Source organism: Zootoca vivipara, chromosome 7, assembly GCF_963506605.1.
Source record: "Zootoca vivipara chromosome 7, rZooViv1.1, whole genome shotgun sequence".
NCBI lineage: Eukaryota > Metazoa > Chordata > Lepidosauria > Squamata > Lacertidae > Zootoca > Zootoca vivipara.
The window spans coordinates 64,426,476-64,453,284 of NC_083282.1; the positions used below are offsets into that span (position 1 = coordinate 64,426,476).

A 26,809-nucleotide genomic window follows, 5' to 3' on the forward strand; every position below is an offset into this window, starting at 1 on the left:
GTGCATCATGAAAACCCACAGAATCAGTTTTTAGAGTCTCAAGACTTAGGGGTGAGGGCGATGTCTGCGCATTTTAAGGGCAACCAAAGGCACCATCAAATCATCTCTGCCTCTCTTAAAATCTTACATCTATTGTCAACCTAGCTGCTTTCAGGTTTCTGATATATAAGGCCATGAGTGCAAAGGTCTACTTTTAAAGTAGCATAAAATAACTGCTGTGGTCAAACTCAAACGCTGACAAACAACTGATAGGGACACAAAGTGCAGACAAAAAATCATCTCTGAAGAGTAACGGAAACAGACACCAGAAGTTGCTGAATCAGATTAGAACAGTGTGGTTAACACATAAGTGCAGCAAATCTACCAGGCTATTATAGGCCCTATTTGACAGAATGGAAATATAATGGAGGACTGCTGAAAGGAGGCTTTTTTAAAAATCCCATATTCATAAACACAAAGCAAGTATCTAGGGACCCAGAAATCTGGATCTACTGCTGTGAAACAATGGATATATACTAGCAGACACCTTTTATCTCACCACTAATGGCAAGCAGCCTACACACTATGAGGAATGGCCTCCAGGTCGAAGAAGTGGAGCTAGCTGGTAAGCAGATCTAAGTGTCCTTTTATTTTAGAAATTGAGCACTAAATACATTAAGTCCTTCGGAGCCACTTCAGGAATTATTTTTAGAAGTTAAGGGTGTGCAACAAGGCCAGCATTAAGGCATGACAAGGAAGGCATCCATCTGCAGTCTCACATTTCAAAGTAGCCTGGGGGGCAGTGTGCTCACTGGGGGAGAAACGAAATTGACCGAGACGAATCAATAATACTCCCCTCTTTTTCTTTTGGTAGGGTATCCTACCAGATCAGTCCTTCTCCAAAGTGAAGGAAGGTTTGCAATAGAAAACAGGGAAGGTTGGCCAATATCACAGCTCTAACTAAGCTCTACTGTAGGGAGAACTGGACTACAACTCCCACCATCCCTGATCATTGACCATGCCGGCTGAAGCTATGGGAGTTGTATTTCAAAATGTCTGGATGGCGTCACATTGGCTACCACTGCTCTAAGGATGACTTCTCACAACTTAGGTACATCACCTAGAGGAGTCTGCAAGCCTAGCCTAGGTGCCTAGAGCAGTGAAGGAGCAGACCAGGAGGGCATGCTCCTAGCCACTCTAAGCCAGAGTGGAGAGGCACAATTTTTGCACCAGCCTGCATGCTAGGATGACCAGATTTTAAAAAGGAGAGGGCTTTGGAACCTGTCATAGCTGTAATAGCTGGCTGTTCTCTTTTTCACCTTCCTCCATCATAGTTGGAGAATGGTAAGCATTTAAAGCAGCCCTGTTCATACAGCTCTTGCCTATCTGAATCCATGCAAATCCTGCTCCGAGGGTTATTCCACCTAAAGCTATTGGTATCCATGGAGGTAATGATATCAAACCACTGTTGCCAAGTAGCAAGTCCACAATGGAACCAGCAATAAAGCAGAGAAGGAACAGAGCATGGACACAGGGCTTGCCTAAGAGCCTGCCCAGTGAAAAGCTTTGCTCAGAAGACAGCCCCAGAAAACCTTTTGCCCTCCAGACACCGGGCACTGCCTCTCTCACCAGCCCCAGGCAACAGCATTGTGCTGGCTGAGGCTGATGGGAATTGTGATCCCCCAACATCTGGGATCCACCAGGTTGACAAAAATAAATGTATGCACAGTACTTTTTTTAGATCTCACATGTTGAGGCACATGCAGGAAGCCAGTCACGAGCAACTTCTGAAGGTCTATCATGGCACATTTAATGTCAGGCTTGTTTCCAGTCTTCTGGTAATACTTGCATCTTTCCCCTGGACAGTTTTCAGTGTTTCTGTGTTCTTTTAATAATGCAGGCACTAAGAGTGGAAAGGAGGCACAACAGCGACTGCGATTCTTAAACCACATAAATCAGAATTCTTGGCCTGGAGCCAGTTTCATCCCATGGAATACACTTAAGACATGTCCGTTGCTGCTGTGCAAATGGGCTCTTGCACTGCCGTTCCAGGAAGAAGAAGAGCAGCAGCAGCACCCTAGGCAAAGCCGTTAAGATCTTGGCCCCACCAGCCACTGACATTTCTGCAAAGTCTTTCTGTTCCTTGTTAACTGGAAACATTGTGTAATGCTGCCTGACTGGTGGGTAGGAACAGCAACTAGCAACAGTGAACCTGATTGATTGATTGATTGATTGATTTTGCATACCCTCCAATGCCACATGGGGGGAAACTAGGATGCCATCTTCCAGGGATGCACTCCCACATGAGTCATGTGACCTGCACAAGATTGCAGCCTTGGGGGGAAAAAACACTTTTTAGGGCACTTTTTAGTTGCAAACGAAAACAAAAGGCCTGGTTAGCCAGTGATGCTGAAGACCCTCTGCCTGCTGAGGCCCTGGAGATACACTGTCAGCCAGAGAAGAAGATCCTAGACCACGTTGCCTGGTATATTCAGTTTCCTGTGTTCCTCTCAGAAATCCCTGAGCCCCCGCAAGGTGTGGATCTGCTTTGAAGACCCTCATTTTACCGAGGGTAGAAAAAAGAATTGGTCTCTCCCCCCCCCCCCGCTCTGCAGCGTCCGTGCCAGTAGAGCGCAACTCCTCCTCCTGTTTGCTCTCCCTTCCTACATTTCCAAAGTGGTGATCCATCATTTCAAAGCCATTAATGCCAGCCCCTAGTTGCTCTCTCTGGCTGAAATGCAGCGTTCCCTGCTCAAATTAACTTTTGTGGCCTTCAGCTTGGGTTGGTGCTGTGCATGCATGCATGCCTGAAGGATAAAGGCTTCAATGAGCTGTGGACAGATTGTAAGGCACAGGGGGGGGGGGAAGCCTGCAGAAAGGGAGCCTTTGGACAATGAAGACCAAGGCCAGAGAAAAGGCAACAGCAAGTGGAAATTAGACTTTTCAGTGGGCTGCTGAATACTTTGATAAGAAAAGGTCAGAGATTCAGAGTGTCATAGGTTTTACCAAGCAAGGAATGAAGGCTTCTCAAAGTGTCTCTTGAGGAAGCAGAGACCCTGGGGGCAGTGCAGGGGGGGAGGAGGAAATGTTATAGATTAGTGCTTCTTCCTGAGCACAGAGAGAGACCTCAGCCATGCACCAGCATCCCTTTTAATCCAAGATGACACATCTTGGCAGTCTTGATAAAGGTCTCACCAAGGCCTGAAGAAGACCAATTATGGAAGAGTCAGGCCCAGGGTGCCTTTGTCCTCAGCAGCTAGAGAAGGAAGTCAAAAGGAGGTCAACATGGATCCTGAAAGGGGAGTTGAAAAGCTCTGGAGTAGATAAAAAAATCCCCCAAACCACAGTGATAGGGGTTAGGATAACATTGCCTCATATTCTGCAGGCTCTCATCTACCCGATGTGCATGCCCTGCACTTAACACTGCCAGAGGGAGAGAGGGTCATAAGCAGAAACTCATATGCCAGGCAAATCAAATACATTTGCACAATGCTGCTTTTCATAGAGAGACATGCAGTGATGCCCTGCCTTCCCCCATATGGCATAGTCTATATTTTGAGACTTTACCAGCAACAGCCACACACCTTTGATTAACATCTTCAAACAACTGGAACTTTGCTTTGGGTTTGGTTTTTGGGTGGTTGGTGGGGAGGGATTGATTCTCAAGACACTGAACTCTGTCATTCATAGCTGCCAAGTTATCCCTTTTTTTAAGGGATTTTCCCTTATGCTGAATAGGCTTCCTCGCGAGAAAAGGGAAAACTTGGCAGCTATGCTGTCATTGTGGAATGCAGTGCTGGTAATAAGAACAGACACTAAGGCAACCACCCTCCCAATGTTACTGAACTCTATCAGCGATGATGGTGCTCAACACTGGAATTAATCAGTGTGCCTATTTTAGGCTCATTTATTTCAATGTGTGTACTCGGAGTAGAAGTTTGTTGGATACAACCCTTGATCTTTCAAAACTGCACTGATTTTAACCAAATCCTGTATTATGATTCCTGACATCAAGGAGCAGGTTTTTCATCTATGTTTGGATACAATTGGACACCATTTTGAAATAAGATGGTGGACTGAACCTTTTAAAATTGAATTGATTTTTAAAATTATTTTTATTCTTAGAATTCCTGCGCAATGCCAGGTACAAAGTTGCTAGTGATTACATGATTAGCCTAGTATACAGATCCTGTTCATAGTTAGCAAGTGGGGTGCATAATTTTGAACAAGATGCTAAAGAATTATGTGTGACCAGGACTAGCTACTGCTTTCTGAACCGCCAGTAAGATCACTACTCAATTGTCATTTTTCAGTTCTGGAATCCATTCATTATAAAGTGGTTGCTGAGCAAGGAGAGGCATTTCAGAGAAAATCTTCTAGACAATCAATTCAGGTGCCAAAAAAACCCAAAAACCCTCAACCTGTTGTGAAGTGCTGAAGGTAGCTAATCTGCTTTACTTTATGGAGCAGGAAGTCTAAAGGTGATTTAATGAGGACCTGTACAAATTTGCTGGGTAGAGACAGTCATAGATATCAATGCTACAATAAGGGTCATTGTGCTCCTAGGCAACCCAAGATACAGCTGATACATCAAGGTGTTTTGACCTTGCAGACAGAGACTAAGCAAGAGGCAATAGGAGGGAGTCAACATCAGCAACATTCAGACAGGAAGGAAACTCTCGCTTTTCGATTGATGTAGACATTTGAAAGTTGAAATGACCTACGAGGTGACCGAGGAATTTGCTAGCAGCATTGAAGAGGTGGCTTACTCTAGCACTTTGATTTGGGTTTTGGTAGAATTAGTCCTGTTGAATTGAGCAGATTAATTTATAAAGGCTGCTCAAGGAATTCAAGGGTAAAGTTGCTCCATGCTTTGGGATACATATGGTGAAGAGGGTTAAGGATCAGCAAGAGAAAGGAACCTCCTACTGGCTTTGCTTTAGAAGGGTTATCACAGCAAGGAAGGCACACTGCCTGCTGGCTGCTGTCCTGCAAGTAACAATGACCATCTCCCTCTGAGATTAACACATTTTCTGTGATGCCTTGGGAAAATTGCATAATGGGCAAGGGTTCACAGTTCAGTGGCAAGAGCAAATTATTTGCTTGCTTGTATGCAGAAAGTCCTGAGTTCAGTTTCTGGCATCTCCAGGGAAAGGGGATCAGCATATATAGTGTATATAGTATATAGCGGTGCAGCCAAGGCTGGCCCCATAGCCCAGCCCTCAAAATGAACATCCAGGTGTATAAAAATCTTCCCTACTACTTGGCAGGAGTAAGTTACAAGCTAAGCCTGAGAGAATTAATTCAGGATCGGTTTGACTGTGTTCATATACAGTATGTGCAGAGCGAGCCTGCAATGTAAGATGGCTCTAACTCTCTTTTCCTGGGGAAATCTGAAAGCATAGCAGGCCATGGTCTCAGAAAAACACAGCGGGCATTTTATGAGGACATGTGAATTATTAAAGGACCAGAAGTAGATCAAGCATAACTGACCTGGTGTGTGCATGCTTGGTGACATTTACAAGCCCTTCTGTCAATATTTTGTTTTCTATATTGCATGCAGTTTTATAAGCAGGGTTTGTTTGTTTAAAAAATCAGAATAGTCAAGCAGCTTAAATATATTTTTCATGAAGAAAAAAAGAAAAGAAACTGAAAAAGCAACCTCCAGAGTGTTTCAGAACCACTCTGCCTCCAAATCGGTTGCATCCTAAGTGTCAGAAATGCTGAGCTTCCCTGAACCTTAAATTGGAATATTTGGAAATTGACATGCAACTAAGGGCCCCTCCAGAATGGTGCTTTATTCAGCAATGTTTGTTTGACACAATAATAATGCATTTGTAGTGTGATGCTTCCCCCAATGCTATCACAACTATTGCTGTCTGGAGGGGCTGTACAGAACAAAAGCAGGACACACACAAAAAGCCCAGAACGTTTGTGGTCTGAAACATGGTGGGATTTCAGCAGTCACATGATATGCACTGATTGGAAATGAAGCAGTGTGACCAGCTGAAAACTTGCAGGTGCAAAAAGTGTTTAAATGTAGAATCATGTGGGGCCACCCAAATAGCAACGGGAGCACAAATAATCATTAAAAAATAATTAAAATGAGCAGCAAACTAAAAAGAGAGTAAAACATGTCAACATCTACATGTTCTGATAGGCTTGCCTAAGCTAAAAAAAAATATTAAGTAGATGCTGAAAAGAATTCAGCAAAGGCACCTGCCTTGTCTTATTTCAATAGACAGGGAGTTCCAAAGTATAATTGCTGCCCCACTGAAAGAGTGGTTTGTTACAAGTGTAGAGCAAGTATCCTGTTGCACCTGCCCTTCCACAGATCAAAGTGGCTGAGTGGGCACTTTGGGGGTAAGGGGGATCCCATGAGCAAACTGGTCGCAAGCTGTTAAGGGATTTATCTACCAACAGCAAAACCTTGGCCTGGTAAACCAATTGGCAAGCTGTGCAATTCTCTGAGCAGAGGTGTTATATGCTGACAGGTCTCGTTTCTGTCAGCAAACCGTGCTGCAGACATCATTCTGCACCAACTACAGATCAACTGCAAGGAAATCCCCACAAAGAGTGCTTTGCAGGAACCCAGTCCGGAAGTCACCAATGCCTGAACTACTGTGCTCAGTCTCTCCCAGTCCAGGAACAATTGTAGCTCTCTTAGCAGGCATAGCTGGCAAAAGGTGCTTCCATACCAGTGACAGAGCTGAGGGTCCAGAAGTCCCCTCAGACTGCCTGCCTGCCTGCCTGCCTCTTCAGGGGAGTGCAACCCCTTCCTGGGGACGCAACTCACCTGACCAATTTCTCAGACACAGGAACTGCTTGCTGACAGTGCCTCTGTCTCGCCGGATTCAAGCTCAGCTAATTATGTTGGCAATGCAGTTAAAGGGTGTTTGCATTCCCGACTTTTCGGAAAGCTTTTGCCGAGTGCATAAAGGACCACCAGAAGAATCGAAAGCTCACAAGTCCTGGCGTTTGAAAACAGAAGGCTCCCTCACACAGATGCTTTGTTACTGCAGTTCAGAGAGAGATTTGTCCTGCAGGGGATTTATTCTAAAATGGTGCTGCCATCTGCTGGGGACAGTGCTGGCTTCCTTTAAACAAAATGAAAAAATAAAAATATGTAAAGCTCCACATTTTGCTAGCCTGGTATCTACAAACAAGTATTTTCTGTATACTTATGGGATATAGGGGGATCCACCTGTGGCCCCCAACCCCATTTTATGCAACCCCACTGCTCCATTCTTCCATCTCATCAGAGTTCCTTCCTTCCTGCTTGCGCCTCCACATTTCACATACACACTAAAGTCAGAAAGGAATTAATTTCACTTGCTTTTCAGAACAGCAGCTGTTTGGGTCTGTTGTAATTTTTTTAAGTATCTATGCTTGTTTAAGAGTAGCCCCATCATGTTGAAATTCTCTCTTCTGGACAACAGCAAAAGTTTTGGAGCCCTTTCCTCGGTCTCATCTGATCACCCCAATTTTGGGAGGTCTTCCAGTGGTCAGGACCTAGGAGTTAGTTGACGAGCCTGTCCACCTCCCTAATAGTTCCATGGCTACAGTCCCTCAGCTTACTCAGTTCTAGTGGGCATTTATTCTCCATGTAAATTCTACTGCCTCCTTCAGCTGGTATGTGCAAATATATTGCATTTGCATGGTTTTCAATGCACTATATAGTATTTATTATTTCCTTGCTGTAATTTCCTTCTGCAAATAATACCTGCATATCAGCCCTTGACAAAACAGTTCACTGCAGGTTCCTATGACTTGAACAGGGAAAGCAAGGGGAACCATTACTTGGCACATCCTTCTAGGTAACTCCAGGCCCTGTCTGACATCTTCAGAAAACAACCAGCTCCCCTCTCACTCCCCAGACTTCAAACACAAATGCTGGCTTTCATTGAAAATGAGCTATAGAGCTGTCTCATCTCATGTCAAAGCACCCGGAGCTATATATTATTTACATGTTTCTGAGTTTAATGAGATAATGAGATACAGTATGGTGGTTTTTTTTTAATTGGAATACAAAAGAAAGAGCACCCAGAGTTTTAAGAGAGCTGCAAGGGCGACCAGGTGAAAAAGAGGAAATGACTTGTGCCCATTTCAGAGTTGTGTAGAAGAGGGAAATCCAACAGGTGCAGTTTGTCTTGCAGAAATGAAAAGCGCATTTCCTTTTTCATCTGGTCATGCTAGTGAACTAGCCAAGTACTGCCTGAAAAGATGGATGTGTTGCATTGCTGTTGGAAGGGCACTCCTGTTCTTGTCATACCATGTTAAGGCTGCATTTCCCAATGCACTTATTAGGGAATCGGCTTCATTAAACACAGCAAGGTTTAATTTTGAAGCAATGCACACTATCATTCGCTACTGGAGACCCGTAGTCAAAGATGCAGCCAGATCTTTCCAACCAAATATATAGGCTCCAGCTTTCCTTGCCCTTCTAGCTCTAGGAAACTGCAGCCCCTCCAAACAGGGTCTGATTCCTACTTCCATCATTCCTACTGGCTGGGGCTCAGAGAGGTTGGAGTCCCTCAACATCTGGAGGGCCATGGGTCCCCCGTCCCTGCTTTAGGCCATACCCTAACCCAGAGGCCTTCACTCCTTCTCTCTTAGGCTCAAACCACATGTGCAGCAGAATGAGATGGCCGAAACAGGCAGCTTCACAGCAAGTAGAAGATCGCCTTTAAAATGCTCTTCCCTATGTTAATAATTCCCTGAAAACAGAAAACTACCATGACAAGCAAAGGGGCTGGCTTACAACATGCTAGCTTTCTCTTTGCATAGAAAGTTAACATTTGGAAGGATATTCTTCCACTTCCACGGTGGCTCATCTATTAGGGCAAATGGGCCTCACCATCCTCCCCCTGCCTATTTTCTTGCTTATATCCAGTCTTGGCTGTCAGCTTCCTCCTCTTTAGTCTCTGTGCTATCCTTGTATAGCTTGGCATGGAGGAGGAGGGGGGCAAAACTAGCCTGAGTTGGTTCTGCCTGTCCTTGGCTCTGCCTCCACCTACTGTTGGGCTTTCCATCCTACTAGTCCCCCTGGGCACCTGCCCCCAATGCTACACTTGTCGCCTCAAGGAATTCCATCTATTCTGCTCCCTCATTCAGCTGCAGGCACGGTCCCAGTCTCACATCCTTCCCTAGGGCTTTCTTCAGTTGTGGGGCAACAACAGTGGGTAGGGTGTAGATTGAAAGGACCAAGTCAAACGTGAAGTTGAAGCAGCAGGTGCTGACTCTCTGGTTTCACTGAGGAATGCAAAGAGCATCCATCTCTAGACTGCAGCTATCAACCCTACTTGACAGTTCATCCCATGCAATCCAGCTGGTCTAGGCAAAGCCATTTCAAACATTTCTGCACTGCGGTTGCATGCATTCCTCCAAGGAGGGAAGACATTTTCTGAAGCAACCAATCACATCACCTCCCTCAATCTAATGCCTGTCAGAATTTTTTTTTGGAGGGGGACTACAACTCCCATCAGCCCCAACTAATGTGACTAATGTTCAGGGATGATGGGAGTTGTAGTCCTGCAATATCTGGAGAACCACAGGTTCCCCATCCCTGGTTTTTACAGAAACTGAGATGTACCTGAGCCATTTGATTTCACTGCAAGGGGGTCAAACAGGGATTCTGCAATGTCTTGTATACTGTGATAATGGTACTACCAAGGATTTAGCAAAAGTGAAGAGAGGACAGAGTTATTTAAACTGTTGGAAGCTGCCCAGAGTGGCTGGGGCAATCTAGTCAGATGGGTGACATATAAATAAAGTTATTATTATTACCATTATTACCATTATTATTATTATTATTATTATTACCCCCCACCACAGTTCCTGAAGCCTGTTTTATGCATTGTGTTGGGGGAAAGCTCATCCTTACTTTAGGGGAATTTGCTTTTAAGCATCATCTACCTCCAGACAAGCCAGAATGGATCATGCTCAGTATGCAACTCTCCTGCCTCTGGATGAAGAAAAGAATGTTTCAATTTCCTGGTTGCCTGCCTGTCTGCCTAGCATTCCTTTTTAAAATGCCGCTCTCAAACTACGTTTGCTTAAACACAGCTTGCAAGACTGCTCCTAAGAAAGAGAGCTGTTTTTACATTGTGCAGTGCAATGAAATCATAGAATGAAATCATCATTCATTTAACACAGATAAAACTTAGCCTAGCCTATCAGTTTACACGAAAAATCCTTCTATATGAACTGAACTTGAACCCTGGACATGCACTGAACTGCAAAATCAATTGCGAGTATTTCTTACAGTTGTCCCTAGGAGGATTTGAAATATACTTCCCCAAAGAGTTACACCTGTGTTTTCTGAAAAGCTCACAGGGAACAATTCAGAGGATTTGCTTAAATCCCCTTGAAATTAGATTTACAGCCTGACTGTGTGCAACATACATGTTTACTCAGACATGCTGTATGTCCCAGTAACTGAGAATAAGGTTGTAGCCTTCTAACTATGCAGGGTTGGGGCTGAAGGTGCTGGAACCAGTTGAAATCCATGGAGATAAGTATGCCTAATTCTGCATAGGACTTTCTTTCCATGGTCAGCAATGCAGCCCAACCATTCAATGTTAGAAACATGCAATGGAATTCTTATTTGGAAGCCTGTCTCAGTGAACTTAATGGGATTCACTCTCAGGGAAAAAATTACATAGAATTGTAGAGCAGGCATCCCCAAACTTCGGCCCTCCAGATGTTTTGGACTACAATTCCCATCTTCCCCAACCACTGGTCCCGTTAGCTAGGGATCATGGGAGTTGTAGGCCAAAACATCTGGAGGGCCACAGTTTGGGGATGCCTGTTGTAGAGTGAACCAACATCTGCTTTCTGGTGGGATGAGCTATGAAAAACTAGTGTACTCTGTGAGCAATATCTATGGAGTCTATTTCTCAAAATACTCATTCGACAACCTAAGCGCCAGGTATTTCCACCTGCCACTTGCTAGCCGCCAGTCAATGCTTTGGGCAAAAACACGGCTGTCTGAATCCAGTCTTAGATGCGTAAGAAGTTGCCTTATGCTGAGAGCAGTCAATTGGCCTATTTAGCTCAGTCCTGCCCAGCAGCAACTCAGACAGGAATCTTTCCATGCCCTATCTAGAGATGCCACCAATTGAACCAGCGTGGTGTAGTGGTTAGAGTGTCGGACTCGGACCTGGGAGACCAGGGTTCAAATTCCCACTTGGCCATGAAGCTCACCAGGTGACTTTGGGTGCTAGTCATTGCCTCTCTGCCTAACCTACCTCACAGGGTTGTTGTGGGGATTATATGTGGAGGGAGGAAGCCATGGACACTACCTTGACATCCCTGGAGAAAAAGGTAGGATATAAATGCAAAAAGAGTAAAACTAAAACCAGGTCGCCTGTGTGCTCAGCATGTGATGAACCAGCATGTGATGAACCAGTGATTCCCTCCACTGGGTTAAACTGGTGACCAGTGGATGAGCCAGCTTTATGTTGATGACTGGCAGGAGCAAGTAGGGCCCACCCACATCATAGGACTTCCTCATCCTCTCGGAAATTTGGGCTCAGACAGCATACTTGGTGAAAATGGTCAGTGCAGGGTCTCTGTTGCTAAGTTACCCAGCTGCTCCCTACCTTGTCTGGCTCACCCAGAGCATTTCCATCGCTTTTCAAAAAATATGCATGATTATGCTAGCTCCAGTGTATCAGCCATTGATCCAGCTCTCTTGCCGAGTCCCGGGAGATTCCGCCGATCTCGGAGCCACCTCCCTAATCTCTCAACCGGCTGCATTTAATTCACTACCTGCTGAGGGAGGCAACTGGCTGAAAGAGATGCTCAGCTGAATTGTATGTAAACTTGGGGAGGAAAGGGAAGGGCTGGGCTTGGATTTAAAGTGAGTTACTTGCTCCGCCTGCTGGCTCCTCTTAGGAATTGCAGGGAAGCTACAGACAAAGGCTTTGGGTATACAGTACTGTAGCCTACATTCACACATTCAAATTAGCCTGGTTTTTGATTAATGTAAATACATTAAAGAAGCCGCCATGTCATAGTAATCATTCTGTGAGATAATGCCCCGTCAGTGAAATGAGATAGGCTTCCTCCTGCCATTCAGCCAGCTCTTGCGACTCTCTGGCAAGAGAAGCAAAGTCAAAAGGAAATATTGCAGTGGATCTCCAGATAGCAGGAGCTGCTTGGGTTTGAAACATGGAAATTCTGCATTTGCCTCAGCGGGTGGATAGCTGGTGTTTAAGGTCTCTATATCTATATCTAGTTAATTATAGTGAATAAAATGTGAACTATTGGGAATAGAATGTGGGAAAACAATGCAGCAGCAAGAGGAAATTATGGACACATTGACAAAAGCCAATTTTGGGGGAAAATTGTATTAAATTTGTTTTAATTGTGGTTGATTAATTAAAATTTGGAAAATCAATAAAAATGATTTGGCAAAAAAAAGGAAAAGAAATTCTGCCTTTGACCACCAGACTTAGCCAGGATTCCTCAGGCAATAGCTTCAGATTCTCATCTCAACCCAGCAACCAGATAATCCACAGGTGTTGCTTGCCTGGACACCCCGTCATTCATGCCCACTGACCATTCTGGCTGGAGCTGATGGAAGTTGTGGTCCTAGAGGGCACCAGCTTGGAGTAGGCTGATGCACATAACAATGTATGCCAAACACTGTTTTAGAATATACTGGCACGGAAATGTTTTAAATTAGCTTTATGCATTATGTAGTGTGTCCAGCAAATTATAGATTCCCTTACACGGAACCATTCCTTGTAATAAGGAACAGACAGCAAGTCTGTGTGGAGTACATACTTTTCTCTACATTTAAGTAAAATCCATTTAGGAAAATGGCTGTGGGTGGCATGATGCCTTAGTTTGCACTCCTAACTCCACTTACCTGGGAGTAAGTCCCACTGGACTCAGTAGGAATTGCTTCTTTTCAAGCAGATGTTGTTGTCAGGATTGCAACCAACACTTCTGCACAGGACAGATTATAACAGGTGTGATCTGTAGAGTTGTTGTTTGTTTTTAAGCCCAAAATTCACCACTGCCCATACACACAGCAAAGCTAAATAAGATAACAGAAACTTAAACAAAGGTGTCCTTGAATTTCCAATGCTGAAAACTTATTTGAATCCTAATTTGTCATGTTTCCTTTTTCATGACTCTTACAGGATCAGCCACTTCATTTCATTCATCACAGCTACTGGATAGGTGTGTGTGTTTATGTAAAAGTATGTGGATAATAAGGTGGAGAAGATGAAGGTGTGTGTGTGTGTGTGTGTGTGTGTGTGTGTGTGTGTGTGTGTGTATTTCTCCAGTTAATGTATTGGCCTCACTTTTTTTCCAAATTCTGACCGTGAAAAGTTAAAAGGTAAAGGTAAATGACCCCTGATAGTTAAGTCCAATCGCAAATGACTCTGGGGTTAAAGTGTGGCTTAAAATCATGACCTTACAAAAATAGGCTTTTACAATATTGCTGCTGAAACAGACATGGAACAGGTTTGAGTGTCTGTGGAATTTTAAGGGAGCAGCTTATATCAAGTTATTGTCTCCCCCCTCCCATGAATTTTAAAGGTGTAGCTTATATTCGGGCCAATACGGTATTTATTGCATCTGACAAGGTGAGGCTTGGATCCACAAAATCCCCTGCAACAACAACAAAAGTGCTGCCTCCTGATACCACAGGACTCTTGACAGTAATTCCTTCAACACGTGTGCCTCTTTTAAGGCATTGTCATAATTAAAAGCAGACTTACCAAGCAGAGATAACCATGCAGGGGAGCTCCCAGCAACTACCCACATCCAAACACTCCTGGTGTGCCTCTTTCCTACTTTAAGCAGTTGCTAAAATAAAGTGACAGGGCTTCCCCCACCCCACAAAGAGCAACACCAACTCCATGAAGAAGAAACAACAACTAAATCTACATGGAGCAAAAATTGGGAATGATTTATTAAATTGGCTTTTTATATAATTTTTTAAAAAGAAACACTCATCTCTCATGGAAGAAGAGTTTGGATTTGATGTCCCGCTTTATCACCACCCTAAGGAGTCGCAAAGCGGCTAACATTCTCCTTTCCCTTCCTCCCCCACAACAAACACTCTGTGAGGTGAGTGAGGCTGAGAGACTACAGAGAAGTGTGACTAGCCCAAGGTCACCCAGCAGCTGCATGTGGAGGAGCGGGGAAGCGAACCCGGTTCACCAGATTACAAGTCCACTGCTCTTAACCACTACACCACACTGGAACAAGGAGGATGACTTTTAAAAGCTGCCTTTATTCAGCGCTTATGGCTGTTCTCTGGCTCAGGGGTGAGTGAAGAAATACCTGAGACACCCTGTTGGATCTGTGAAGGGCCATAGCAGAGTGGTGGAGCCTGTGCCTTGCATGCAAAGGGCCCCAGGTTCAATCCCCAGCATCTCCAGATAGGGCTGGGAACTTTCTTTTCCTGAAGAGCCACTGCTCATTCATCTCTAAATGATCCTAGATGGACCAAACCATCTTGACTCTGTATATAAGGAAGCTGCCTCTGTGCCCATGAATAAAAAATGCCCGCAGCAGATGACAAAGCAAAGAGGAGGCAGGGCGAACATCTGTGTGTCTTACCAAGTTGCTTACCAGGAGTCGGCTGCAGTGCTCTTCCCGGCAGCCTGTAGGCCAATAAGCAACACCGTATGGATACAGCAGGCAGATGCCGGGGCCATCTGGGATGGGAAGTCTTGTTTGGCCCAAGGGCAGACAGGAGATATCTGGTCTCAGGCACTTACTTCTTGGGGAAGCAGAGGCTCTGGCTGTCCCACAGGACTCGGTGACAAAGTGCCAAAGCCAGCAGATGCTGGGGAGTTTGTGGCTGAAACCTCATCTCCCTATACTGCACTTATCTTGCTCCATCTGGCACCCAGAGAGAGGCCCCATCAGGTCCCACTGCAGACCTTGCCATGAGGAAACACCTTTTTCCTGCCTTGCTGACCACAGTAGGGGTGGCTGTTGTTCAACAGGAAAAATACGGGATCTCTGCAGTCTATTTATAAGCCTATCTCCTGCAGCCAGGGCCTGCAGATCAGACAAGAGGGCAAGGGCCCCGGTAGCTATTAGAGCAACACTCTGGGTCGGTCTGGTGCTGTTTTTGTTACGGCCAAGCCCAGGATATCCTGAATCGGTTCCATGGCAGAGATTCCTGCCACACATCAGGCTTTGATGTCAGCTGTAAACAAAGATCCCACCCAGGCACCTGGCTTCTCCTATGGGACACCTTCCAAGCGGAACAATCTCAACTGGAGTAGGTTTGAGTTCAGCCTTTTCCCTAGCTCTTTACACAGGAAGCTGCTTTATATACAGTTAGACCAAAAGTCCATCTAGCTCATTATCTACAGCAGTGTTTCTCAACCTTTTTAAACCAACACCACCTTTTTTAGCTAACTTAAAAATCCCCTTTAAAACCAATAATTTTATTTGACTTTTCATATGGATTGAAATTTCATTACTTTTAATTTTTTAATTATACTGTATGTGTTTTTGGAAACACTCACACGTGACCCCTGAGATCTGTGAGGATAACCAGCCTCATAGGCCCAACAGGCTTAAGTTTATTTGTTGCAGGAAGGGGTTAATGCCATAAAGTCACTCCATCACCTTGGGAGGAAGGTACTCAAGCCTATTTTTGTACTCCAGTCTACCTGAGAAGCTCAGTGTGTGAAGAGGTCTGAGCTGGTTGCTCTAAGCTCAGACCACATGGCTCTAACAAGCCTCTCTTGAGTTTCTATACTAATTTAGGAACTTTCACTACTAGTTTGACTGTCTGCATTTTCTGAAGGTTGTATGAATCTGACCTTTGGAGAGTTTGTAAGTAAACCATTTTTAACTTACCAAACGTGTTGTCTTTTTCAATGCCTGGGGGAAAGGGGAACCTTGGAAGGAACTTACAAGGGCATATTTTAAAGGTCTAACAGCCTATATTTCCACACTTTACTTTGCTGCATGTTTTGTGATTTAAAATATCTGCTGGGGTTCTCTCACCAGAGAGTACTTGCCCCAAACCTGGATGTTGGCATCCAGGAGTTCCCTGTTTATACCTGTTTTTTGTCTTCATGTTAGCTTCAGGCAGTAGAACCAACTTCTGCCTAGACTGTAATAGCCAACTTGTGACATACAATCGGACTGCCATTCCCTCCCCCTGGGTCTGGTCTTGGAAGTGGGCAGTAGAAAGCAAGACATCACCAGCTTGAAGGTCTTCTAAACAGAGTGTGCGGCACTACAGCAGAGATTCTCCAACCTTACGGATTCCATAGAACAAATTTTCCATTGCTACTAAAATGTTTAACTGTACTGAGGACTCCACCTGTTCAACATTCCCTTCTTGCCAATACATCACTTCCCTCCTCATTTAGCCTATTATCCTCCATCATTTCGGGCACTAATTGCTGACAGTGTCCCATGATAGCCTGATGGGGCCAGACTCCTCATTTGGGAATCAATGCCCCAGGCTAAAATAAGAGCTAGAAAGTCTTGGCTGATGAGCTGGTCCAATATGGAACATCATTTAGCTTTCTCAGGGTCCTCTTCCAGGAATCTGCCTCTGATTTTTGCCAACTTAAAACAGACAGCCTCTTTCCATGTTGCTTAGGCAGGCCTAATGAGCTTGCTTACCTTTTGAGGCCTCCAGTGCAGGATAATCGATAGCGGAGAAAGCAGCTCTTGGGGCAGCAAATGCTGATCTTTCCTCTGAGCTGAATCAGCCAGTTTCCCCACTCTGGCTACATCTCCCCCACCAGAGTGGGAAAAGCTTCCTGCAACATTCTTCACCATCTATGCCTTAATCTTAGCAGAGTTGGGTGGGTTTCTACTTGCCTTATACTGAGTCTGACCATTTTTGTCTCCACTGACTGACACTGGTTTTCCAGGGACATTCCAGGGACAGGGGACATTCCTGACCCAACCTGAAGATGCTGGTGATTGAACCTGGGATCTTCTGCCTGAGAATTAGGAGCTCTATCGCTCAGGTTCAAAACATCTAGAGATCCTTTCTCAAACGTTTGTTTGCACCATTTAGACCTTTTCCCGTTTAAAGGGTAAAGGTAAAGGGACCCCTGACTATTAGGTCCAGTCGTGACCGACTCTGGGGTTGTGGCGCTCATCTCGGGTTATTGGCTGAGGGAGCTGGCATACAGCTTCCAGGTCATGTGGCCAGCATGACAAAGCCGCTTCTGGCGAACCAGAGCAGCGCACGAAAATGCTGTTTACCTTCCCGCCGGAGCGGTACGTATTTATCTACTTGCACTTTGACGTGCTTTCGAACTGCTAGGTTGGCAGAAGCTGGGACCAAGCAATGGGAGCTCACCCCGTAGCGGGGATTTGAACCGCCGACCTTCTGAGTGGCAAGCCCTAGGCTCTGTGGTTTAACCCACAGCGCCACCTGTGTCCCGTTTCCTGTTTACTATTGCACAAATTCACGACCAAGCCAACAAGCCCGGATGTGAGTTAAGTGGAAGAGCGCTGCAGAGGCTCAGATCACTCTGCCCCATCTCAAAGGTTACAGGAGAGGCATGGCAGCCCTGACCCCGTGCAATGCAAGCCAAGCTGTGAGCTGGGGATACAGCAAAGCTGCTCTGACACAATGGCCAGCTCCAACCCCAGCCTACTCACTCAACATTTTACATGCCAATTTGGGCATGTGACTTAACCCTCTTGATGTCTGTGAGCATCACCCCTGCAGTGCCATCAGTGGCTTGGTCTTCCTCATTCTGGTTGTAACCCGAGATGGCCATTCTCAACATTCCCCTCAATAGAACAGGTGTACCCAAAGGATCCAAAGAGCAGCGTTGCCAAGGTTTCCTACTGGCAGTGGCATGGTGGAAAGCCCAGCTTTGAGAAGGCAAAGGGAGGATTCCAAGCCTCTGTTTGCCCAGCTGAGAAATGAAAATGCTGAGCTTGGAATTCAGCTTCCCGATGCAACTGACATAGAACCAGCCTATTCAATATGCATCTGAACTTCCCGAAAATTAATCTCCCAATATTCTCCTTTCTCCCCAAGCGAATGTTCCAAAACAAGCCCAGGTGACCGCTGGGATGAAACTATAGCAGGCAGATCTGCTCAGAAACAAGCTAAAAGCCAAGCATGGCAGGAGTGATATACGCCAAAGAGCCATGGCAGCAGGAAGGGGGCACTCCCTTTAGGGAGCTGTGCCAAGCTGTTGCCACCTCCAGCCTGCCACTCAACAAACAAGGGTTTTTGTGTTGCATCTGCTGTGCTTTTCAAGGCTTCACCCGGCTAGGCAAATGTGAGCAAATAAACCTCCTGGCCCTTTTTCAAAAAAGGAGAGCCATGTCATCATTTATCTATTGCCAACCCTATGCCAGCAGGCTCCGGACGACTTACAGCAACAATGTCACCAGCAATCCAAATAATTAATATAGCAGGCTTGGAGAAACAAGAGAGATCGTTTTAATAATAATGAATTCAAGTGTCTCACTGTTAAGAATTATCAAGATTTGGAAGATTAAGCTTCGGGTCTTCCTAGTCCCGGGGGCGGGGGGAGGCATGTAGGGGTTTGTGCCAGCTTGAAGAGGCAAAAAAAGCGCCTGGTACTCTGCTGGGTGGTCCTTGGACAACATTGCTCCCCTCCTCCCTGCTGTTTTACTTCTCTTTGTCTGTGCTTCCTAGATGCGGATCCTTGAATTTTCTGAAGACCAGACTGCCGCTTGCTTAGTGTGTCTGTACAGCAGCTTGTTATCAAAGGCATGGTGTGTATCTGTTATGCATGTAACAACAACAACAACAAAACAACCCACATTTTTTGCTAAAGCCGCTTAACCCAGCTCAGAGCAAACTAGCAGTAAAGCACACGCACACACATACCATAACAAAACTGAAACAAAACACAGGGAGCCTGATTTCCAAAGGAAGAATGAGCCACATTCATTGTTAGCCACACTTGTTCCTTATGATTTATCAGCTTCCTCAGGAATTGGAATACCGTTTGATGATTACACAGACTCTCCTTCCTCCCCTTTAGCGCCCACAGCCCAATGACCACTTGGCCTATTTCCTGGTAGACTATTACCAGAAATGACTTCTCCCCTGTGTCATGCTCAGGAGCCGCTGACAATGCACACACACAGAGAGAACATCAGCCAGCTTTAAGCTCATATCCTCTTGGCCTGTAGAGCTGTAAGGGAGGCTGTAAGCTGAGCTCACTCTGTGTTTAGGACTGGGGATGCCACACTGGCACACGAAACTCATTGTCTGGAGGGGCTTTGGATGTTACAAATAAACAGTGACAGATCTTTGTTGCACATGCATTGTGCAAAGAGCAGGGATTTCTGCACAAAGTGAGATGGGGCGAAGTCCGAAACCTCTGGAACTCACAAACCTCCTTGTGGGGCAGAACTACATGATCCAGCTGTTCACATTGCAGGAGACTAAATGACATAATAATGTGAGAGCCTGCTGGATCAGGCCAAGGCCCGTCTAGTCTAGCATTCTGTTCTCAGAGTGGCCAACCAGCTGCCCATTATGGGAAACCCCCAAGCAAGAATGGAGGACAAGAGCAATCTCCCCTCCTGTGGCTTCCGGCAACTGGTATTCAGAAGCACTGCTCCCTCCGACAGCAGGCGTAGAACATTGTGGCTAGTGGTCACATATCCTCCACGTGTTTGTCTAATCCTCTTTCCCCAAGTTGGTGCACATTACTGCCTCTTACAAGAGCCAGTAGTTTAACTATGTGCTGTGTGAAGAGGAACTTTCTTAATAGCACAGCTCACAATATGTGACAATCTGTACAGCCAGTCTCAGATCCCTGGCTATGAGTTCATCTTCCTGACACATGCATTCATTGCAGACACATTGGACTTTCCTGTTGTTGGATCGAAAAGCTTTATGTATAGAGCTGCAGCAGAGCCAGTGTGGTGCAGTGCAAAAACAGTAGAGTAGAGTGGCTAGATGCTGACCTGCACCAGGAGACTAGGGTTCAAATCCACAGCTCAGCTAGGAAGCTCATTGGGGTGACCTCTGGCCAGTTGCCATCTTCCAACCTAACCAACCTCACAGGGGTGTTGTTAAGATAAAATTGGGAAGGGAAAAATTATGTACTCCACCTTGAGCATCTTGGTGCCACTTGTTCTAATGTGATGTCCCAAGTGACCTTTGCTGGAAAAGCAGCTATAACTGGTAAAATCCTGTCCTGTCTTCATTTACCCCAAGTTAGTAAATCCCAGCACCCCCCTTGGCATGAGAGGTGGGTGGGGAATCGTCAAAGACAGAAGCAGAACTATGGTATGTCTCCCATGCTTCTCTCTGCTCAGCCTCCCCTCCTGCACATCCACGTGGCTTTTCCTGTGTGGCAGCCCAAGCCCAAAATAAAATTGTTGAGTGACACCACTGGGTAGCCAAGAGTGGGGAAAGTGCCATATACACACAGGAGAGAAGGGGCAGAGGCAAGGAGGATTCGCAGGTGATGGAAAGCACTCAGAGTTTCGTAGGGGGCAGCCCATACAGGCAGCTTGTCTGCGTCTAATCATAATAGGGCGGGCAGCCTTACGAAGCCTGCTCAGGAAGAAGTCCTCCTAAATTCAGTGGGGCTTGTGCCCACGTCAGCGGGGTTCGCTGTGATTCCTGCACTGCAAGGAGTTGGGTTAGAGGACCCTTGGGGTCCCGTCCAGCTCTACAGCAGCCTGCGTATATTTTAGGATTGCATCCTCAGCAGTGGATGCCGGTTGATCTGGGCGGCTGGTGTACTGCTCCATTAGCTACCCCCTCCCTTGCCGGTCTTCTAACTTGCAGGCTGTCCGGGGGTTGCCAGCCTGTCAGCTGCTTCCTCCTCCTCCTCCTCGGCCTCCGTCCCCTTGTCGGACTCAGCAGGGGGTAGGACAAAGCGAGGATTACCGTAGTTGGCTCGTCCTGTCATTGGCTCCAGCTAGTTAGTCTCGCTGCTAGTTAGTCTCCCTGCCTCTTGCCCCTCCAGCCCCGACGGGCACCAGCCACAGCTCAGCCTGAGTTTGCGATTCTCATAATCTTCCAGAAGTTAGTCGCCCTCGTCCTCGTGCTCTCAAGTTCTGCCAGTCTGGACGGGGCAGAGCAGGGGTTCCTCTCCCTCCCAGCCCAATTTCCACCCATCGCTGACCTTAGGCTGAGTCACCGTCTCGCGGAGCAGACACCCTGCCCTCGGAGGAGCAGCTGGGAGGCAGCAGCCCGCCTGGACCTTCGTCCGCTTGGCAAGCGCCGCCGAACAGAATGTACCAGGATCCGGCACAGCCCCTCCTTGCCAGGCTCTCCGCGGAGCTGCCGTGGGCTGGGCTGGATGCCTCGGCTGGAGAGCATCCTGCTGGCCTTCGAGGGACACAGCAACAGAGGGGTTCCCTCGCGGGGCCACATGCAACCCGGCATGTGCCCCCTGGAGGACCCCGAAGGACCACACACACAGACACCCACCCACCCAAAACAACCATCCACGCGGGGCTGGGCGCACGCGTCCAAGTCAGCCACTTACCCTGCTAGGCGGTCTGCGCTTCGCCCATCGCCTCGGCTCCCTCCTTTGCCTTGGATAGAAGATCCGTCGCCAGCCCTCACCCAGCACCACCACCCCTCCGGCGCTCCCCCCACCCGCTTCCCTGTCCCCCTTTTAGTCCGGCGAGCGCCCCGTCGGGACGGCGAAGGGTGCCCCCTCCCTCCAGCAGCCAGCCGGCCTTTCTCGCCCAGCCCCCTCCGCGTCGGCTTTGCCCAAGATCTTCAGTCCACAATGGGGGCGGCGAGCGGCAGCATCCTGAACAAAGTGCCGATCCCCGGGGATGCCGACTGGGAGGGGCGGTCACGTGGGCCCTCGGTGCCCCTCCGGCACACGCCAGCCAGCTCTTTATGCGGTGTCTGAGAAGGAGGAGGGAGGGAAGGAGAGAAGGAGGGTGCCAGGCGGCCGTGACGTGACACACCAGCGCGCGCACACGCGCTGCCTTTTCTCTTTCCTTTTCCGCGTCCCCTGATGCTTTCTCCAGAAACTCAAAGGCTTTGGCTGGGTGGAGGAGGCAGGCGAGCTGTTGAGTCCAGCACCAGGCTTCCTCATCAAAAAAAAAGGAGCGGGGAAGGCGGGGTCCGGGGGTCCTCCTGATGACAGCTGCCTGCCCTTCGTAGGCCTGGGTGGGTGGGTGGGTCGGGGGATCCCCCTGCCAAGGTCTTTGGACCAGCCCCTCGCCTGCGTTTTTCTTCGTTTCCTCCTCGATACGCGGGAGGGGGGGGCAGAGGGCAGGAAATCTCTCCTCCAGCTGTTGGCTTCCTTCACTAAATGACAACAATGGTTTGGAGAGGGACGGGCGTGGTGCGCCGTAGCGAGCTTAGATTTTCAGTTTATCCGAAGATCTCGTTTTTTAAAAAATGTGACTGACACGCGCACATACGGTACTCTCGCTCCCTTTGATCAGGAAGGAAGGAAGGAGGGCTTCGGGCTTATCCATAGGATCTTGCGAATGGTGACACAAACACCTCCCCCCGCCCCGCAAGAACCACATCATTTCCTTTGCCCCACCATCGATCGAAAAGTCCCTCACTCAACCTCCAGAAAGGGGGGTACCTAGTTTGCTCCAAGGAGACAACAGTAAAGCTCCGTTTAATAAATAAATAAAAAGAACAGAGCGGGGAGGGGACTTAAATGCGCCCCGTTTTTCCTTTCCTGTCCTAAAGGAAGCATTGCTAAGTTTCCTTCTGTTGTCAAAAGCTAGGGCGTGAGATTGACATGCTCTCTTCTTGGGGCTTCCGCACATCCGAAGTCTGCAGAAGCGCCTTAGCTTAGCAGGACCTCGCTGCCTGAAAGTGACAAGGGGGCGGGGCGGGCTCTCCACAGTGGCCTATAGACCTTGCCAGAGGAGGGGAAGCTGCGAAGAAAGAGAGTCGTCGTTCCCCATTTCCCAGCTGGTTTTGCCAAAAGGTGGGTTAGAAATTATTAATATATCAGTCAGCCAATGAATGCACCAACAAATTCTCAAGGCAAGGTCATGAAAAGTCCATGTCAGTGTCCCAGCCTTCCCAAGACCTAGTGGGGCCAGTCAACTGCCCCTCTGCTTCACGTTCTTCATAGGGTTCTTGCAGGGATTAAATGAGGAGGGGAAGAATAATGTATGCCACCTTGAGCTCCTTTGAGGAAAAAGATGGGATATAAATGCAATAGATGACAACAACAACAACAACAACAACAACAACTTCAGCCTGGTGCCCTCTTGGGCTACAGCTTCTATCATCCCTGACCATTTATCATGCCCGTAGTCCAAGGCATCTCAGGGGCACCAAGTTGGGAGAGGCTGGTGGGAGAGCCCATCATGCGTGTAGCCAGGGGGGCAGGGGGGCAGCTGCCCTACCTAAATCAAATAAATAAATAACAAGTATACATAATCAGAATATTTGAAATTGAATTGCTCGCTGGGATCACTTGGATGAGGTTGTGGCGCATTCTAGCAACGCAATTGGCAAACCGGCTGAGCCAGACAGAGGGTGATGACAGGTGGGCGTCCTCCATCAATCCGGCTATGCCCATGGAACCCACCACCTTTCACCCTATTCTTAAGTCACCTACAAAAATAACGGGACTTCAGCTCCAGTCGGATCATGCCTCTGTTTTTATTCAAGTAAAAGAAAGGGCCACAATGTTTCATTTCAAGGTGGTGGAATTGTGCCCCCCTCAATAATCATTCACAGCATAGGCACCCTCCCAAAGGTGCCAGGGACAGTTGCACGGTCACATTGCACACAAGAATTGCAAACACAATAAATGCACTGTATCTGGAGCAAAAAACCAGTATTTCCCCAGCAACAAAATATTGACAGTCCCAAGTGCTGGAGAAATGGGTCTATTCCATAATCTCAAGGAAAGTTGAAGAAAGGCATTTGGATACCTTACCATAAAAGAGCACAAATGTTGCTCTTATTTTGCAAGTAGCTGGTTGTCTGGGAAAGTCCTTAGGGAAACAGTGGAGAAGGGAGCAGTATACCAGCCCAAGATGTAGAAGAAGAAAAATTCCAAGTGACACCACTCCCTTCCGCTTATCAAGGAATACAGTCTGGCAAGGATTTCTCCTGTGAAAACATCTCTCGAATGAACAGAGCCTGCACAAGACCACAATCCTGCTCTTGTGCAATGCCCACCCATTTGAATGGGCCTGGATGCTGCTGTCCAGACTTCCTATATTCAGATAATCAGTTGCTTGCAAAACAAGGACATGGTGTTTACTCTTTTGGTGTATTCCAGATGTCATCCTTTGAGGTTGTGCTTCTGTTGAAGGATACAACATTCCCCGCAGCCCTCACTACAAGAGTCTGTAGGGCAGGCTTCCTCAACCTCGGCCCTCCAGATGTTTTGAGACTACAATTCCCAGCATCCCTGACCACTGGTCCTGCTACCTAGGGATCATGGGAGTTGTAGGCCAAAAACATCTGGAGGGCCGAGGTTGAGGAAGCCTGCTGTAGGGGACTTTCTACCTAAGATCCTGGAAAACTGCTGCCTAAATGGGCAATTAGCTTGATCCTGTACAACACAGCTTCCAATGTGTTGGGGGAAATGCCATTGTTCCCACCACATTCTACCGTAGCTATTGTACTCCATTGTATTTCTTGCCTCTGAATTCCTGACAACTGAGGCAACACTATATGGAACATACTCTCATTAGTATGTGTCCAAGATACAGTATGTAACACTGTCTGTCTCTCAGGGTTAGCTCCACAGTTAGGGTCCTCCAGCCCAAATCTTTTTACCATTAATACGGTAGCCACGATCCACACTTTCCTTGGTCAGGATGAAGCTACTGGCACTTTGCATGCAACAGCAAGAGTTCTGGAGGCTTGATCATCCAGCTGAGCCCTTGTTGTCACTATGCTGTCAGAAATTCAACAAGCTCACTAGCAAGGCTAGTTTTAGAGATAAGAAGCACCAAATAAAGAACCTACCGTAGCTGCAGGTTATCTAAATATAGCACTTGGAAATTAGTTCTTACGTTGCCAGATAACCTACCAGTTGTTTGATCCTCTCCTGAGGGTACTTACAGGGCTCTTTTGGGGGGGGGGTTCGCAGGGGTACACATACCCCTAAACATTTTGTGAATCTAAGTTTGGCCTAATTGAGGGGCAGTATTTCAATATGAGGAGGGAAATGACAGTACCCCTAAGCATTTTTTTAAAAGAAAAAAGCACTGGGTACTTATATAGGTGCACGTTAGGAGGCTGGCTCGTACATCCATGTGCTTTTGAACTAAGAATGACCCTAATTCAATAAGCAAAGAGACAGGCTGCAAGGGAGTTAGTGCCTTACCTTGCTGAGTCACAGAAGAATGGGAAGAAGAGTGGAATCAAAGTGCATTGTGAGAGGAGTGCTGAAGGTGAGGTGGTTCGGCAGCAGTCCTTGGCATAATGAGAATTATTATTACTATGCTAATGCGGTAGAAAGTGTGGAAGGAAAACCAAGGAGGTGTAGGTTTGGCCTTAGGCAGCCAAAGCTTCCTTTGAGTCCCTGCAGGAGCACTCCTGCCTTCAAGGGTAAGTGGCCCAGCTGAGGCTTCATTGCCCTGATTAGGAGCCATCGGTGGCAGCTGTGGAGATATCCAGCCCACCTGGTTGAGGCAGGTATAAATAGCACAGGGCAATGTGGTCAGGGGGAAGAGAATGATTGACCAAATTCTGTTGAGGCTGGAGCTGGTGTATGCGGGTGAAGGTCTTGTGGGGGGAACTGCTCCTTTGGGGTAATTTCTCATTGTAAGAAGGTTTACTGTTTGAGGGCTTTTTGTTGTTGCTGTTGGAGGAGGTTTTCCTATTCTGTTCAAATAAAAATATCTTTCCCCTCTTCTATTGACTCCCAAAGATCCTTTAAAAGCCTGCAGAGTTAATTGGCAAAACAGCTTCTTATTGTATTTGTTGGCACCCTTTTCTGCAAGGTAGGCTAAGTCAAGGTGACTTGCACGCACTAAAAGCAAATTAAAAACAATAAAAACCTTAAAATCACAACAGTTCAAATCAAAGGCTTAAAAACACAGTTAAGCAAGTAGGCAGGCCTGCAGATGGTGTTTGAGAACCTCCATTCAGTTTCATTTTAGCCATATGATTGCTCCCTTAGCATTGGCCATGCCTGGGATCTGAGGGCCTTCTCGGTGGTGGCGCCTGCCTTGTGGAACGCCCTCCCATCAGATGTCAAAGAGAAAAACAGCTACCAGATTTTTAGAAGACATCTGAAGGCAGCCCTGTTTAGGGAGGCATTTAATGTTTAATAGATTATTTTATTTCATTTTTCTGTTGGAAGCCGCCCAGAGTGGCTGGGGAAACCCAGCCAGATGGATGGGGTATAAATAATAAATTATTATTATTTATATTATTATTCAGAGGCAACAGTCTGATGCCCATCTTTATACGTTTCTCCTGGGAGGAAGCTAGTTCAGTAACAACTTGTCCCAAATTCCCTTTATGATTTGGGGATTTAGGGTGCGATCCTATACAGTACTAGAATTACAGTGGCCGAGAAAGCGGTCTTCTGCTGCTTTGCTGGAGGAGATGGAGGTTATGCCAACAGAATGGCATGCCAGCAGAACTCCCCTGGTACACGGCTGGAAAAATCTGCATGCTGCAACCTGGTGTTAAAAAAAGGATTTGTCTATTAATTAACTGAGGGATGTATGATGCTAGCAGCTTCTCAGCTGATGGTGGCTTCTTCCCAAAACGTATCCTCCAGATATCTAATCAGAATTAATTCCTACTGTGTACTTTACTCACAAGTAAGCACACATAGGATTCTAGATTTAGTCGTCTCAGGCACACTGCATCCTTGCTGGATTGTAGCGGACAGCTGCTAAGCCAACCTTGATCATTTCTCTGCATCTTCCTAACCCATATTCT

The 26,809-nt window shown here is 46.8% G+C and overlaps 1 protein-coding gene across 2 annotated transcripts in view; it reads right to left on the minus strand.

Annotated features, from left to right (window-relative positions):
* NAV1 (neuron navigator 1) overlaps positions 1-21,534 on the minus strand; it is a 284,649-nt gene extending 263,115 nt beyond the window's left edge. Inside the window, exon 1 of one of the 2 annotated variants that reach the window (XM_060277180.1) lies at positions 21,444-21,534. The gene's annotated coding sequence lies outside the window, so the exon portion shown is untranslated. The other variant, XM_060277181.1, reaches the window with a different exon arrangement.
* Positions 21,535-26,809: the final 5,275 nt, after the last annotated feature.